Source organism: Perca flavescens, chromosome 10 (genome assembly GCF_004354835.1).
Source record: "Perca flavescens isolate YP-PL-M2 chromosome 10, PFLA_1.0, whole genome shotgun sequence".
NCBI classification, from domain to species: Eukaryota; Metazoa; Chordata; class Actinopteri; order Perciformes; family Percidae; genus Perca; species Perca flavescens.
The window spans coordinates 14,225,444-14,243,722 of record NC_041340.1 but is presented as its reverse complement, the minus strand read 5'-3'; the positions used below and the strand labels follow the sequence as shown (position 1 = coordinate 14,243,722).

The 18,279-nt window shown below is 37.4% G+C and overlaps 1 long non-coding RNA gene across 1 annotated transcript in view; it reads left to right on the top strand.

The window, feature by feature from the left end:
• The window catches only part of LOC114562309 (uncharacterized), a 202,891-nt gene that overhangs the window by 66,210 nt on the left and 118,402 nt on the right, over nucleotides 1–18,279 (top strand). The window contains exon 3 of the long non-coding RNA XR_003693488.1: nucleotides 10,760–10,879. This is a non-coding gene — a long non-coding RNA (uncharacterized LOC114562309). The remainder of the gene's footprint in view (nucleotides 1–10,759; nucleotides 10,880–18,279) is intronic.

Below are 18,279 nucleotides of genomic sequence, written 5' to 3'. Positions count from 1 at the left end.
CTGTACTACGAAGGTGGATCAGTTGTTATCGGGTTCAATCGCCGTGGTAACTCATGCTGAACACCTAACCTGGTCGGGAGCAGGTTAAGTTGGAGATCAGAAATCAACCGGTGTAAAAGCACCACCTACTGACCAATCAATAGGTCGATTGATAACGGCGTCACCATTCTTAAAGAAGATCAGGCGGAGCTCGGTGCAGAGAGAGAGAGAGAGGGGGAGAAAGGGGTGCGCTCATAAAAGTTAAAACATTTAGAGACCATTTTTATGAAATATAGCCTATATATTTTAATGGGAGAGAATTACATATCGGCTTCTTGAGCCGTGTGTCGCCAATGCGCACATCGGTTTGAATTATGTTTTTATATTTTTTTATTTGCTCTCACGATCGCTTCCCACTGCTAGGGTTGCAACTGAAATAATAGGCTCAAGCAACGACAGTTTATGGAAAGCCCAAGTGTAATTATGGTCAGATCTTTGTGATTTAAACATATACAGCGTCGGTTATTGTTTTTTTTTGCCGGCTTTCCTTCCTGTTTTAGGAAGCAGCGTTTTTATTGCGTTTTCCCTGTAAAACCGAGTCCGTGTAATATGTTGTACAACAAGTCTGTCCCAGAAATAAGAATGAAAATGAGAATTGGGAATAGTATGACAGTACTATTCTCATTAGTGTGGCTAGAAACACGTCACTATTTCTCTGTGTGCATTAACAGCTGCAGGACATGAAATTGGTATTGCTTGGCAACCAGCAGTATATGTTGTGTAGTTTGTATCTTTTTGCATGCATGCCTAACCATGTACAAACTCCTCTTTAAAATCAGAATTATTCATCACACATATTCATGTCAGAGTTCAGCAAACTGATTCTAAGGCCACTACACTGCAGGGCAATTGACAGACATACGTTTGTGTGTGAATCATATCTTAATGCTTTTATCCTAGTAGATATTTAAATGCCAATAATTGTGAACCTTTTAACCGGCCACCATTATTATTATTATTATTATTATTATTATTATTATTATTAGCTGGATTTGCAGCTCTCTGTAAATGTGCAGGTGTACTATTGACGTGCTACGTTTAACCATTGATTTGTTTCAAATGACAGCACAAATAAACAGTGGCAACACAGTTTTTACCACTCACTGTTGCAGCTGGTGCTTTGTTCAACAATCTTTACTGCAAACAATGTTCTCCTGAAAAATACGGACTGACGGAAAAACTCTGTAAGTGGAAATGATGCAGAAGTCTTGTTGTATTGTCTGTAGTAACTTATTATACCTGATTCTAAGCGTATAACTTCGTAAAGATTTATGTTTTATTGTATCATAAAAGGAAAAATAATTAGTATTGTTCCTCAGTTCCTCATCTTTTGAGCTCTCATATCAAATTAGAGACACACAAAACTTTTAGATACACTAAAATCTTATGAAGCTTTCACTCACTTATTATTCAAACGACTTGTAACGCTTGTGGTGGAAGTTTTTCTTGAAGCAACAGCGTTAGTGATATTCAAATCAAAACGAATAACGACTGTTTGAGAATTAAACCAAAGTTTGGTCTTTGAGTATTAATTTACATTTGCAAATGGAGAAAACAGTTTCAAAGGTACACGCAGCACAACTGAAAATGTCTTTCTAACCTAAAATCTAAACATCAAAACATCATATAGTGAAGACCTCTGTTAAGCCACCCCTCTAAATGTATCTTTTAGCATGGCCATAGTTGAAGAGAGGACATCATTAACAGTCACACCATTGTCTCACCTTCCCCTCTGCTCTCTGTTCCTAGCATTAGCCTAAACAACAGTTTTATCTCAGGAGACAGAAACCTACGTAGTTCTCACTGTTGTAAACAGTCATCGGCCTTCTCCACTTCTATCTAAGCAAAAAGTCAACAATGTGAGGAGCTTCAAGCTAGTAAAACTAAATAACTCTCTAGGCTATAGTTGACGGCTGTAGCTGTTCCTCTCTCTGGTGCTTTAAAAGTCTAAGAGGAAGGAACAGCATTTTGTGGAGGTTTAAAACAATCTTTAAACAAATGGTTAATATCATTAAACAAATGGTTAAAATAAAATTTGCCACCACAGGCTGACATTGTCCTTATGAAGGATATAGACATTTCTTGCTGTATACAACTGTATTTCTCAGTTAATTATATTGATACACGATGATGCACCTCTAAAATAATATTTTGTAAGATTTGCGTACTGGTTCCTAGTTTACTTTGTGCACTTAATCACACAACTAATCACAGTACTTTGCTTTACATTAAGTTGAGTTTTCTTTTTAACACAAACTACCAGCTATTAATCTGAGGCACCTCCTGTAAAATGTGCCTATATGTATTCAACATTGTAACTGATAGTGTGCTGTGCCTTTCTCTATCTGTACCTAAAGAATAAAGTGACAATGTGGAATTAATTTGAAAATATAAGGTTATATTTTACAAAAAAATAGATCTTGATGAAGAATTTTCATTTGCTAATGCAATTTTGTAATAGAACATAGTTAAAAGGGCTCATATGGATGTCCTCAGCCATGGCCTTCTCAAGAGCTCACTTTGATTTGAATTCTAAAGCAGATCCATTTTACTTTTTCGCTCTGGAATTAATTGTCATTATGGTTCTTTGTCTATAGTAACATTCAATTCTCGACATAACTCTTGGGTGCAGGCACTCTAAGTTGTTACGCAATTATCCTTGAAGTAGTTCAATTTTAGCCTGACACAATGAGAAGCACTGAGCCGACTGAAAAGACACTCCAATTTGTCCATTTCCACACTTCCGTGGATCTGAGTAATCATTCAGCTATACTTGCTGATTGGCTCTGAACAGTGGTGTAAAGTAACACCATGCTATTTTTAATGTTGTTTTTTTTTCCTTACTTAAGTAAGACCTGGTTATACATTATAAGCTAAGTCTCTTTTAAGAACACACCCTGTGTATATTTAAGATACAGAATCCTAATTAATATAATAAAAGTAGCCTCTTGGCCAGGTCATGTTTGTAAATGAGAAGTTGTTCTCAAACAGTTTACCTGGATAAATAAAGGTTTAAGAAAAAAAACAAAGTACATCATTAGTGTTACCGCCTCTTTAAACAAACATTCCGTTTAGTCAGACATAATTTGTCTATCCTCTAACCCCCCAATACAATATTGGTGTAAGTAAAAGTTATCTGCTCTGATATAACACGGCAATGGTCTTTGTTTGTCTATTATAACACCTAATTGGTAAGCATTAAAATTAAAATCTTGCATTTTGGAAACTTGGACATACCCATGCTTGCTCTATTTATAAAATTAGAAAAAGCAGTTGCTCATAATGCAGTTGTGAAGGTCAAGACAGAGTGGAAGTGATTAGGATTGTTAACTTCAGATAAACCTTCAAATTCATTTTTCACACAACAAAGACTCTGTCCCCCATCACTTATATCATAATCACAGTAAGAAGGAATCTCTTAATGGTCAGTACAGGAGGAATAATAGCAAGGAAACGCTGTTTAAATCGTAGAGGCACCTGACTATTGTTTTAAGACAGAAAAAGATTACTAAAAAAAAATATGATGCTTTCATAATTTTAATTAATACAAAGCTTAGTTTTAGTTTTGTTAGTTATTGATGTAAGTAAGACATCACAACATACAGTAGCCTATACTTTACAGACATGGTGCATACTGAGCCATTAACAGCTGATAGTATAAATACGCACTTTGTTCCATTGGCCGCCCAAGCTTCTATCAAAGTTTTAAAGGTCCCATGACATGGTGCTCTTTGGATGCTTTTATATAAACTTTTATATAAATAAGTATTAGTGGTCCCCTAATACTGTATCTGAAGTCTCTTTCCCGAAATTCAGCCTTGGTGCGAAATTACACTAGAGCCAGTCCCACAATTAACTTTCCTTAGTATGTGCCATTTCTGTGTCTGTAGCTATTCAGGAGGAGGGGGGGGGCAGGGGTAAGGTGGAGGGTGGGGGTGTGGCCTTGACCAACTGCTACTTTGCTCGTTTGAAAGCCATGATGTCTCTCTCATGTGTGTGCCAAATTCTCTAGGCGGGCAAAGCAGAGAAAGGGGAGGTAACCTTGCTCCTTATGACCTCATAAGAAGGAGATTCCAGATCGGCCCATCTGAGCTTTCATTTTCTCAAAGGCAGATCAGGATACCCAGGGCTCGGTTTACACCTATCGCCAATTCTAGCCACTGGGGGACCATAGGCATGCTGGGGGAACACATTAATGTTAAAAAACCTCATAAAGTGAAATTTTCATGCCATGGGACCTTTAAGAAGAAGGCCAACTGCTCTCAGACCGAGGTAGTATTTCAACCATAAATGTATTTATTAAAAAGAAAGATGATTTTAAACCACTTCTTTACTATTACTCTTTCAGCTGAGAGGCAGCTCAAGGTAAAAAACACTTAACAGTGAATGAACGCATTGATTTGGGTTTCTGACCTAGCACGCACACAACAGGAGAAACAGGAACATTTACAGGATAAATGACACCCATTATTGAAAATATCTCAAACCAAAAAGCTCTCACCTTTGGGCACTCCCATCATAAATGTAATAAGGAGTTACTGCTGCCACAATCACGCCAGCACAGGTCAAAATGATTTTCAGCCATTTTAGAGAATTTGACAGTTATATATTATATTATATATGTGCTATAGAAACTCTTGAAATGTATCACTTTGTATCTAACACATAATTTGTATTAAAATCCTACAGGTGGTGTAAGTCACCTATACAGTATAGAGGACCTTTCCTGACAAAGAGGCAGAGGCTGCATCATTACTATGATTCTTAATAATCATGGGATCACAGGAATTCAATCAAGAGGGAACGAGGGTGTATTTACTTTCATTTAAAGCACAAAGCATTTCACTGCACAATGTAGAAATATGTTGAGTATGTGACAAATAAAAACTTGTGGTGGTGGTTTGCCTTAAATTAATAACCATAAACATTAAACAAATTGATCTTACTTAGCAGAAACAGGATAAACGTTCAGTAGCAAGAATAAAAGAGGACTGGGTAACCCTGCTTCAGTCTTCAGTTTAGAAGTATAAGTACATATACCAAGACATTTGTTTTGACTGATGAAAGAGGGAGGCTGTATAGAGCTGTTACCCAATGCCTGAGCATAAACCCAAAGCCAAATGTACTTAATGCATAAAATACAGCCCTTTTTGGCAATTAACAAGTGAATGAGTGAGCTTTCAGTGATGTCTAACCTCACAAAGAATTCTATAAGCAAATAATTTATGTTGGCTTGATCCCATGAATCCTCCATGTTAGTAAATCATGTTTGCTTTAACAATACCGGCTTGTCTTAAATCAATCAATCAGAGAGAGAGAGAGAGAGAGAGAGAGAGAGAGAGAGAGAGAGAGAGAGAGAGAGAGAGAGAGAGACGGACGGACGGACGGACGGACCCACAGTTACACCATTGGAAATTTATATGCATGTTTTTCTTTCAACCCCAAGGCTGCACACCTGTCAGAAGAGGATCAGCTAATTAGTGAAGTCAGGTGGTGTAGCTTTTAGTTGCAATAAAAACCTGTGGCCCCATGGGCCTCAATGGCACATGGACAACAGTCACTGAGTAGCTTTAAAAGTGTATACATGTAAAAGTGTTAATGAATAATTGCATCATGTGTGGGAACCTGACAGAGACATATGTTCTGATGACAGACAGATTGCAAGCTCAAGCTCTGCTATAACACCATCAAGGAGATGAGTGACTGAAAGATATCCCCTGTGCTTTCTTTTGGAGCAGTGATCTGATGTTGTCAACTCTTTTGGAAAAAAGATTTCTTACATGATTATACTGCCGTTATTGAGTTTTTTAATCTTCTCAGTGTCTACAGGGATCATTTTACATTGGCCCTGACAACTTCAGTTCCTTCCGCTTACTTCTCAGAATCTCTGAATTGAAATTGACCTGACTCATACCTCCCAATGGGCACCTGAAACACTCTTCAAAGAGTTTTTTTTCTGTCTATATTATTAATCATTCTGACAGTCAAGCTGTCAATTTTTGACATACTTGGAAATGGTTTTTAAATTAGAATTCAGACATGGAATCACATCTTTATGCGAGTTGAGCTGCACCTTAAAAAACTGCCCTTTGTCTTGTTTTATCTTGCACTGAGGAAAGTCCAACGTGGACTGAAACGTTTGCACTTTTGCACTCGGCACTTTCTTTACTGTCTGTACAGCCGTGTAATGCATCTGTTATAACATTTGGAATCCAGATCTCGGTCTGAATCTCTTTTATTTTCTGTGTGTGAGTCCTCCCCTGCTGCACTATGTTTGTGCAGAAACTGATTTCATATTAAAGAAATACTTCACATTCAAATTAAAGAAATACTTTAACCTAAAAATGTAATTTGTATATCAATTACTCACCCTGCGTTACCTGAATTCTTGAAGAAAAAATAGTTTTTTTATCATGCCTCCACGGTGAACAAAGATTTGAAAAACTGAGGAAATTATTGGTTCTTCGCTGAGGCATGCAAGAACATCAGACCCAATGTCAGGCTTGGTCCCTCCCCTTCCCTATCTCCGCTATCTATTTTGCAACAGCATCATTGCTGCATCTGGGGTTTAGCGGCGCCAAAGACGATTGTGATTGGTTTAAAGAAATGCAAACAAGCCAGAGTGTATTTTATCCCCTATCCAAGAATTGTTAAGCGGTGTAGCCACAGCACACTGCAGTGCTGACACAGTGCAGTGGAGCTAGGTCTGGCAATTCAAAATTAGTATCTCTCAGTTCTTTGGCTCCCACTGAAGATGTAAATCTTAAAATCTTAAAATTGTTTTAAAAAAGGCTCAGCAATTTCCTAAAACATCTTGGCACTGTAGTCTTTGGCAAAAGTAATTTAAGTAAATAGATTATTTTTTTGGACATTCAGTGGTAGATTAATACAGAGTTGGTGACTGACTCAAAATAAACTACAGTGGCCATATTCATCATAATAAAGTCAACAAGGGCAACAGTGTGGCTCTTCATGCACACAGTCTATTGAGTACCTCAGAGGCAGTGTCACTATCGCATACATGAAAACAAATACTGCATGATGAAAAATAGAGCTGGAAGACACTTGTGTAAAGAAGCAGGTTAGTTTCCCCACAGCGCAAGATGTGCTCACCAGGAGACAGTTTCAGCTCAGTTTGACTCTCAGTCAGTCAAACAGTGTTCTTACTTTGCCATTAATGGAAGCAGTGGCCTTTTTATGGCCAAAATGTAGATGTGGTATGTCCGTCCGTGTATGTATTAATGTGAAGTGTTAACTCAGAGCTATACAGTTAAAAAAACAACACGTACTTGAACTGGTCTCAACTATTATTAGTATTCATCATAGTCATAGTATGACAGAGAATAAAAGCATATGAAACAAGACAATGCTGTTGCAGTTCACATATAGAGAAAGTTACATCTATGGAGTATAATCTAAAGCTACATCAACAACATTAAAACGCAAATGGCAAAGGCAAAATAGGCAAACAAATTGCTCCAATTAATGCTTCAAGACTAATTTCAGAGTTCCTAGCTTGTTTCTAGTGTTATTGTAGTTTGTTGTTTGCCAAATTGTAGCCAAATTGTTGCTTAAACTCACACTGTTAGCAAAGTCAATGAACCTTGTGCCACTGGAGAGACAAAACCATCCTAGTGTAGAAAAGCCTGTGTTAAAAGCAAACAATGAGGAGACAATTAATGTTAAAAACACGTTCATCGCATTAGACCCCACTTGCATGTGTTTTCATGAGCTTTACCCTAACATTGTTACTGCATATTTTGCCTGCATCTACTGTCAAGTGATTTTTGATGTTGTATTTTTGAAGCCATATTTTCCACTGTTTAGATGCTGACGTCTGTATAGCTCATACATTATATCTGGCGATTACTATTTCTTTATCTCATATGTATAAAAACTCTTTAAACATTGACGAGACATATTTGGTTAGCTGGGAGCTACAGAGTTCTAGCAATGTTTCGAAGAGCCAGACCATTTATCTAAAAGATCGTTAAAGGTTCTCCCGTAACATTTAGCTTTCCTGTGTAGAAGCAGCATGTCTATGCTTCATAAAAGGGGGTCTGTTTGTGGAATCTTTCTAGGAACAGACACAACCGCACTTTTTTGTTTTGTTTTGAGGCTCTTATGGTGAAAAACGTGAAAACGAGTTTTAGCCATCTTTGAAATGCAGTAGGCAGTTGTGTGAGGCATTTTTTGCCTTTCACTGGAGTGAAACCAGATGGGAGTCTGGTAACTCAACCCAGACAGGCATTTACACACACACACACACACACACACACACACACACACACACACACACACACACACACACACACACACACACACACACACACACACACACATATGATTTTGCAAAAACCCTTACAACATAGATTTATTTCCACATTCTTGAATCAATTAGCTTAAAATCAATAGTATAAACCAGGTTTGTTACCTAAAATACAGAAATTAGTGTTCATAAATATGCCCTCACCGATGCCCTGCCATGCCAAAGTGATGGGGCAGTTATTGGAGAGGTCTGTGCAACTGACATATTTAGCTTAACTGCTTAGGGGCTGTAAATATGGAGCCTGTTCCAAAACTGATAAACTCTGTCCACTGGTAGTGTTTGCACCAGGCTTAAGCCTTGACATATGTTTTGGAATGAACATCTGCTGAGGCTAGCGATAATCCTATAGGCAGCCCATTAAACACCCGAGGTTCACAGATAAGATATACAGTATCCCTATATTCCCTCTCGGCCCCTATCATCTTGAAACTGATTTCCAATAACATGCATGGGTCTCAACTCTTAAGCTGTCTCATGCTAATGCTACTTATCTGGTCTAAAACATTAAGCAAGGTCTTTTCAGAGGTTAAAATCACACCAGCTACCCCAATAAAAGCTTTACTGTAATCATTTCACTTTGTGTCAGTGGTGGTTTCCCCATTTATCTACAAAATCCAGGAGATGGATTTAGGGGGGCACACATTGTGGCTACAGTTTACTATACACCACTTATCTCATCCCTGGATTTCACAGAATAATACCAGGCAGTGTTTTTCATTCTGTCATATTTTATGTCCTCTTATACTGTAAAGCTGCCACTAACTCAATGATTATCATTTACTGTGCGTACCATTGCAATGAATCGTTCTTGTGACTGACCTCACATCATTTATATGTTGACATAAAGACACCAGCTGCTGTTAAATGTGGATATAATTTACATTTTTATCATTTCAAATGAAGTACCTGGACTGCCTTTCAAGTTGAAGCACCTATGAGTCCACTATCCACAGTGTGCTACTCAGATTGTTTTTATTGTTAAAGCTGAAGCATAAAATCACAATTCAAGCATTAAATAGTCTCAGGCGACTAGGTCATTAAGATAACCAATCCAAGCTGATGTTTTGAAAACTTTTAATGTCTCCCAAGACACTAGTAGAGTAAAGTTTTAATACAAATGTTTTTCTTAAAATTCTTAGGAAAACCTTTATTCCAAACTGTTGATGTTATATTCATCCAGAGAGATACTTTAAGTAATAATACTGCGACTACCTCCTCCAGTGACAAGTGTACTGTATCTGCTTCATGACTCTGACATTTCAATGTAGACTTGAGAAATGTTAAAACATGAAAGCATACGTGAACAAGATTATTAGCTGTGGGTGGTAAAAAGAATGATGACAGGAGAGAGGTTTGTTGGATGTCCAGCATTCATCAGTGTCACAACTAGGCTGTGCTGAGGCCACTTAAATAACACAGAAACACAAGTGCATCTATTTAAAATGATGGCCATTGCATGTTGCAAAAAAGAAAACATTTGCATATAGTAACAAATTATTATCTAGCACCCGAAACAAGGAAAAATATGTGTGTGTGTGGTTTATAATAAATCTCAAACAAATACATAAAAACCTGTGGGGGTTCTGGAGAATGGGGGTCGATGGTATCCAGTGGTAGAAAGTATGTAACTAAGTTAGTGAGTAACTAACTAACTAGGTAACTAAATCATTAAGTACATTTACTCAAGTATTGTACTTAAGTACCATTTTGAGGAATTTGTACTTTACTTGAGTATTTACATTGTTTACTACTTTCTAGGCTACATGACAGCTTCGGTCACTAGTTATTTTGCAAATTTTGAGTAATACCTAATATAATTAACAACATACATTGTGATGTAGCTATTATTATTGATTACAGTAAACTACCCAGCAGTATATCAAGTGGTTCAAAGTAGCTTTACCAGCTGCAACATTAAAGTGATGCTTACACATAAATGAATCAATAATTAACATCCAACCAATAATAAAAAAACCTATATACTTTATCTGGAGTGAACCATTTTGCATGAAGGTTACTTTTACTTTTGTGTTTTAGAACGCTATCACCGCGAAACAAACACAAATAAGCTTTATTTCTTTCTACCTATTGTACAATGGAAAATTCAAGTAGCTACAAAACATATACGTTCTTGTGGTACACAGCTGGGGCACGTTCAATCTCAACGGTGTGCACCATATTGCTACGGTTTCCCTGTTGAACATGTTTCCTCGGAAAGGTGTGAAATGGTGTGCGACTGCTTTGAGATATGTTTTCTATGGTTTTCTCTCGTTTTTTGTGTGTCTCTCATTTATTTTTTGCGTCACAGGTGACCAATCAGCAGAGACGAGTCTGTAAACTCGCAACCGTTTTCCAGTGTTGCTAATGATATAAACCGCTTTGTTTTTGTAGGAATAATGTAGCAAGCTAGCAGCGATGGAGGGAGGAGATAACTTCTGGTTCTGACAACAAGCAACAAGTGCAGAGGGATATAACATGACATGGATATTGACAAACGCACCTCCATAAAACGTGAGTCAAATAAACTTTCTGACTTATCTGTCTCTTTCCTAGGTAGTATGTTTTCTGATTGAATGTCTCTCTGTGGCTGTAAGTGTGTATTTAACTCCTTGATGTGTGGTTGTTGATGTTATATACTGTGTACTGTGTTTGTCTGGCCACTTAAACTGTTGCATGTAGAGACTTGGGAACAGGACCTGCCATGTGCTATGAATAATTAATAATTGCGTTATTGCTTGTTGGGTCAGCTGTTGATGGTCTGTGATTTGTGAATGAGCATGTCTGCCAGACCTGCTTGTTGCTTGTGAGAATTTCTTTCTGCAGGCCTTGAAGTCTGTCTTGTGTCTGCTGAACATAGAGATAAAACTGTGCAAGTCATGTATTTTATACATGCATTAGTGTTCTTTGATGTGAACAAACACTTTTAAATCAGTCAATGTTTTCAGCGTAAAATCTATTCTGATATGTAATTGTAAGTTAGGGTGGCTTTGTAGTACTGTCTCCAAAATATGTACAAATATAAAAGAAAATGAAATATGTAAGAATAAACTGGCTCCATGTGTGATGCCATTCATTAAACAGCGTAAATATCTGTACAAAATAACTGAAAAAGTAGAAAAATTACAGAAAGCCCACCAAGCTGTAGTCTGTATTCAAGGGAATTCATCATGTAAGGTTATAAAGGTAAATAGCTAGAAGCATTCTCTTTTCAAGAGAGCTTTTTCAATGTCATTGCCTTTACAACTAATCTCTATTCTTTCATACCAATGTGTTGAAATTCGCTCTATGAAATGTGTGTGGGGACATATCACCTCCATACCTACTGTATGAGTAATACAACAAGAAAACAAGAAATTTGTTTTTGCCAATCTGATATTTGCATCAACAGAATAGAAGATACAGTTTATTCCATTTATGGCATTGCATATTATCACAACATGCAATGCAAGATAACATGCAAGACCAACAAAAACAGAATAATACACAAAACATGTAAGAAATGTAAGCTGTATAAAAATGTAAGATATGGTCACTGATTTGATCTATTTTTATTACATCAAAGACATGTAACTAGCACTTGCATAATAGCCTATATTTTTAGGGACTTCATTATTCACAGCCCACTTCTCTGTGATTTACCATCTTGGAAATATATTCATACCTCGCTCATTTCTGTACTTTTTATGATTTGAACAGAGTTGAGAGTCAAGTTGAACTTTTCTATATTCATGAGACAAAAATAACAGTCTATTGCACAGTGGGCCTGTGGGGGAAAATGGAAAAGAATAACATAACAAATCCAGACAGAGAGAGCCACATAGCTGTGCCACCACTACTTGCAATCTGTAGCCGGAGATGAGTATCAGTCTGGTCAAAGAGCCTTCCTGTGTGCCGGAGCTGTCCTTGGAACTATTTAATCACAACATGGAACTCTGTGGCAAATTGTAGCTTTCTGATTGGCCCGTGCTTGACAGCCATGACCATATGGTGGGAAGTGATATACCTACCTGCTATCTTCCCGTGAGTGATGTCTCCAGTAAAAATGATTACTTCATTTAACCACGCATTATTCGGTTGGCTGGGGGTTGGAGCAAAATAAAAATGTATTAGGCCGTCAGGTGGGGAAGCACAGCACACCAGCTGAGCCTCAAATGCGACTATTTTGTTAAATCAGTTCATGAAGTATTGGAACAAAATGTTTATGTAAGGTGATCAATCCTTAAAACAATGCACAACATACAGCTGTTTTTAATGTATTTCAGTTATTTTATAATTACATTGTCTTTGGTTAATTATTTTTAACATATTTGATGTAAGAAAAGGCGAATTAGTCCATTCGTTCCTGGTTTATGAGATAAATCTAAAGGGTTGAAAAAAAGAATTGTTGTTGCTTTTTTCCTTTCTAGTTTTTCCTCGTTAGATCTAAACATTGTTCACATAAAACAATCTGAAAGGGAAACATTAGCATTTATAGGCATTAGGCAGTGTATTAACATTCAATAAATGCTTTATAACACAATATAAGTAAGGGCAGATATAAGCATTTTTAATGTATTTGTCATCAACTATAAGGCCTCCTGGAGGCACCCATTCAGTACATAAAAGCTGGTGTAAACAGATAGTGGGTGACAATATACATAGTAAAACAGTTGTAATAATATAAAGTATGTCTTCATAGGAAAAGTTATAATTGTTGACTAACACTCTACATTAATACATATTTTGAAAGTCAATAACTACATCATAGTGTGTTATAAACTGTTAATTGTTAAATGTTTAGAATTGGCTTATAAATACTAAATAAGGAGGGTTAAAGTAAAGTGTTACTGATTGAACAAGCAACATATTTTGGGAATTGCAGATTTAGTTTAACATACACTAATAATTGTTGTCAAAGGGGGCTGCTATAAACACAATGCCTGCTTATGATTAGTTACACAATGGTGAGTGAAAAACCTAGTAATTGAGAAAGTGTCCTGTTTAATGATATTTGCCAGACAATTGCACAGTGATACGGAAATTACATTTACATATCACATGGAAGGAGCAGCGCAGATATGTGGCATTTAGGTAAATGTCACCCAAAGAAATAAACAATATTCGGGTGCATTTCACATCCATAGACCGTTATTCATTAGTGCTGACTGACATACACTGCAATTAGATCAAACAATATACTGTATTTTAACTTAACAAAGCCACAAATGAATGCTAATAAATGATCTTTGGCGTCAGGAATCTTGTGTTAAATGATGGCAATACGGGATGTAATTTAACAATTACCATTATGCGTGCCACATGTGAATTTGAAAATACTACGTCATTGCCTAGTTCAGCCATTAAACCAACAAATTTAATAATGTGCTCATTATGCGTGTGCTCGAGGAAAGTGTGCACTTTTAATGTCGAAAAAGTAGGGATATTTATGAGACCCCGTTGTGCGTGAGCACAGAGACAATATTAAGTTAAAAAAAATTGAGTTATCCTCTCAGCTAAGTGAATCCAAAGACTCTTATTACATTACCCAATGACATGCAGATATATACGGCAGTAAACTGAATATTAAGAAGAGCATGTGATTATATCAATCAACCGTGGTAATGAGAGAGAAACAATTCAGGGCTTGCAATGGCTCGACGGGAAGATCACGTGTGTACCCAATGTTTGGAAGGATCTTATGGTATAATTATTCAAGAAGCAATGATTATTCAAATGAAATATTCAATATGAGTACAGGGGCTTTAGCTGGAACATTGAGCCACTCTGCAACTTACGTACCAGCCCAAAGATGTTTTCATTGTCTCGTTACTTAATAATGAGGGTAATCGTAGTTATTGACCTTGTTAGTGGAAGTGACAATTTTCTGTAGAAATTATGAAATGCAATTGAAGTCTCCTATATTGAAAAGTAAAGTCTAAAAACAAGCTTCTAATTCACTGTCAAGGTGCTCTGATAAGTGCCGAGGAGAACTGACATGTTTGCTTATAGAGTGGAAAAACAAAGTGTGCTGGATTCTGCATTGCCACGCTTGATTCCCCTTATCACTCCGATATAATTCAGTCATAACCAACTGCTGAGAAAAAACAGTTTTGTTCTGGACACCTTCATATATTTACCCTTCTTTGTTTACACTTGACATTTACACTTACTGTTTCATGTTCTCTTAACCACCTACATCACTCACAGACACATTTTCACATGACTGAATAGATTTTTTTATTTTAAAATAGACTGCATGTTCCTATTTTCAAGTGAGTGAAATCATAACTTTTTCACCTTATTTTTCTTGACATGATGTTTACAAGATTGGTCCATTTACCCTGTCCCATTCTTCACCAAATGGAGTTTGGAAAGAAATATGTGGGGCATTCTTTCGATTTGGATTTTTTTTTGTTCGTCAGCAGTATTACAGACTACTGGCTCACTTTTCATGAAACTTGGTGCAAGGATGTAGCTTGGGCCAAGGAAGAAACCGTTACATTTTGGAGCGATCCGAATCACGTGGCGGATATATACATTCTTTTTCACTTTCCTTAACATTGCGAGATATGGTATGGCCTTGGTGGAGGTCTGCGCCTTCTACGAGTGACCTTCTAGTTTTTATATGGTATCGGTTAGCCACATTTATTTACGTCTTTTGAAGTTTTCATGTTGTGTCCGCTATCGGTTGAGCAGCAGACTTCTGAGTACATGGTAGGTAGGTCTAGCCTGGCTCTGCCCTCCTACGTACTTCCACTTAATTTTCATTTTCCTTCAGTACACTGTCTGGATTTGAAGTATATTCTTGGGTTTTCTCCAGGCAAATCTTTGGCGGTCCAATCAGCAAACAGAGGGAGTGGCTGAGAATGATGACGTTGAGGTTGTGCGCTAGTTTGAGTTGTAGTTCCGTAATGGCGGCGGAGAAAGATGCGAGCGAAGCCATTCGGTCCATTGTGGCAACGCCGCTAAATATTCAGAAGTTAAAGCCCGAGCAAGAACAATCTTTGTTGAGTTTTGTTGGTGGCCATGATGTTGTGGCCCTTCTCCCCACGGGGTTCGGGAAAAATTTGATTTTCCAGCTTGCTCCGTTAGTGGTGAAGGTTAGCTAAGGCGAACACTAGCGATGCTAAGCCGACGTCACGACCAAACGTTAGCGATTGGTTATGGCAGATGCAGAGTGGCTCTGGGCAGATCCAATAGTTTTAAACTTCAGCAGAGTACCCGCCTTCAAGGAAGTTAACACTTGTCAATGGAGAGTGGCCAGACTCTCTGTACAAATGAAATGTACGAGAGTCTGATAGGACCAGGCTAAGGTAGGTGAGTCTAACATATGGATCTTCTGTTTCACCTCAAATATAACTTCAGTTTTCCCATTTGTTTATTATTACATGACTGAAAAACTGAAAATTAAAATTAAATTGCAGTACATTATAAGGAAGCACAAGTCAGCAAAAATGTGTGGTGCAAAGTCATGTAAAGATGTGAAGATCTTTAGCCACTGATCGTGGGCTAATGATGCTATGCTCATCTTATTTGGACTTTGACATTACGTTATGCTTGTTGCTGTGTATGGCTTCATGTGAGCACATGGTTAATCAAACCACTCTCAACCCTCTCTCATATACTGTAACATGTAGGGAAACATTTGCTCATATCGAAAGTGTTGAGTTCAGAAAGTAATAGATTTCTGATGGAATGCCCTAAGTATATATTGTGAAAACCACATAAGGAAAACATCAATATGACGGCAAGTTTACTCAAAGTTTGTGCAAGATTACCAAGTTTAAATAACTGTTTATACATGTTTCTCTCAGTCCACAGGCTACTTCTGTAATCTACTTTATGTTTCACCTTAATATCACCCAGAGGCAGTTTAGTCACTTTAAACAGGTAGAAAATCTTCAACTTGTTTGCCAAATAAAACCGTGCTATTACCACCTCCTGTTTGTTACAATCCATTAAGACTGATGATGACCCTTTTCGTCATCTACAGATAAGACATTCCCCTTGTCAAAAGCTATTTGCAAAACTGTTCTTGGTGACAAGCAGATTAAACTCACCGTCTGATAGCCTCCTTGAATGATCTGACAAAATAAAGAAATTAAGCATATTTTGCTCCCGTTCAAAATTCTGTCTTCATGACCTGATAATTGCACTGAGATTTCTGGTGCCAGTAGTAGCCTAAAGCATATAAAATAGGTTCATGATTGGAAGGTTATTGGTTTAAACCCTTGACACCCCCGACACCTTGAAGGGGAGAATGAACAAGTAGTGATCCCTTTCTCACCAGCTAATGTTGAGGTGCCCTTGAGCAAGGCAATTAATCACATTATGCTCAAGTGAAATGACTCAGTAGCAGATTTCAGGAGGCGGTCTTTGTGCGTGGCAGCTGCCATATGTTAATGTACACCATTAGATGGGTGTGAATAGGGTTGGGTATCGGGTTTTTTTCCCCCCCCATACCAGTGCTAAAGCGACTACTTTTAAAAGGGTGCCGGGGCCTAAAAGGTGCCCAAACCAAAACTTAAAAAAAAAAGTTTAAAAAAATAAATAGAAGAGCACAAAACAACAGTCAGCTACATTAAAGAACGGCTTGTTTATTGCTAAAGCCATATGGTCAAAATGAAATGATTTATTAATAATGTAATAACAATAACTTATAACAATAACTTATTTCACTAGTAAATTGCTGTTTAACGACAAGAACAACCACCAGATGAGAAAAGGGTATTTTACAATAACAAGGAATGCACCACAAGGCTTAGGCTACCAGTTTCTGTGTAGTTTTTCCGACAACGGCAGCTGTAGACTGTTACCTCCCGGTGCTGGAATCCTCTACAGTAAAATACAGTCACACTTTACACCGTTTAACGTTAGCTGTCAGCATTTTAACCGTGTTTAGTCCAGCTGCTAGCTAACAGTAGGCTAACGTTATCCATACGTTTTGGAGCATCAGAGACATTTAAGGCATTTACTGTAAGTGGCACCAAAATGAGACACAGAAATCTGCGTAACTATTCGGTCCTGTAGATACCAGTCGTTAAGGTGTCGGTGCCGTATTAGCACCGGGTCTTGGTACCCAACCCTTGTGTGAAGCAGGAAGGTTGTGAACGTTCAGCGATACTTTGACCTGAAAAAGTAAAGAACTTAAGCCTCACTGTGTTCATCAGGTGAAATACTGCATGTAACGGGTAGAAATGACCTGAGCCACTCCTAGGGATCTGTATCAGGCCTGATCAAGACATATTTTAATGGATCGATATCGGCTCCACCTCAACCAGCTGCAACATAATTACGTTGTAAATGTATCAATAATATATTCTATAATATTCTGACAGTGGCCATTCTGCTTACTAAAGAGTACTTTTACAGTACATTTAAGTAAATTTTTCTGTTAAAATGTCTGTACTTTTACTTAAGACAGAACTATTACACGGAATGGCTACTTTTACATTTAAGTATTGCTACTTTTAACCCATAGGGTCAACTGCCTAAATTCTACCACTGCTGGGAATGTTATCATTAATTGGTCTTAGTGGGTCCTAAAAATATATTTTCTCTCTTCCTGCCCCGCAGATGTTGTTGTTGTTGTTGTTTTTTATAGATGTTTGTTGTTCTTTGTGAGTATATATGCAACTTCATTGTTATTAGTTTTAAGAAATGATTGACGACAGGGAAAGTTGCGCTATTTTAATAAATTTAACATAAATGGCAACATTAGAAGCAGACTTTTGATACTTACGAAACAGTGCTTGATAGGAATTATCCAATGCAATTATCCAATAAACTGCATGCACGATAACATGTCTTACATGCTCTAATATAGCCTGAAAGTTCTTTAAGTTCTACTGAAAAGGCAAACAAGCACAGGCTGGAAAGTGTGATATTGATAGAATTTAAATTGCAAACAGATATTTCCCCCCCAAATAAAT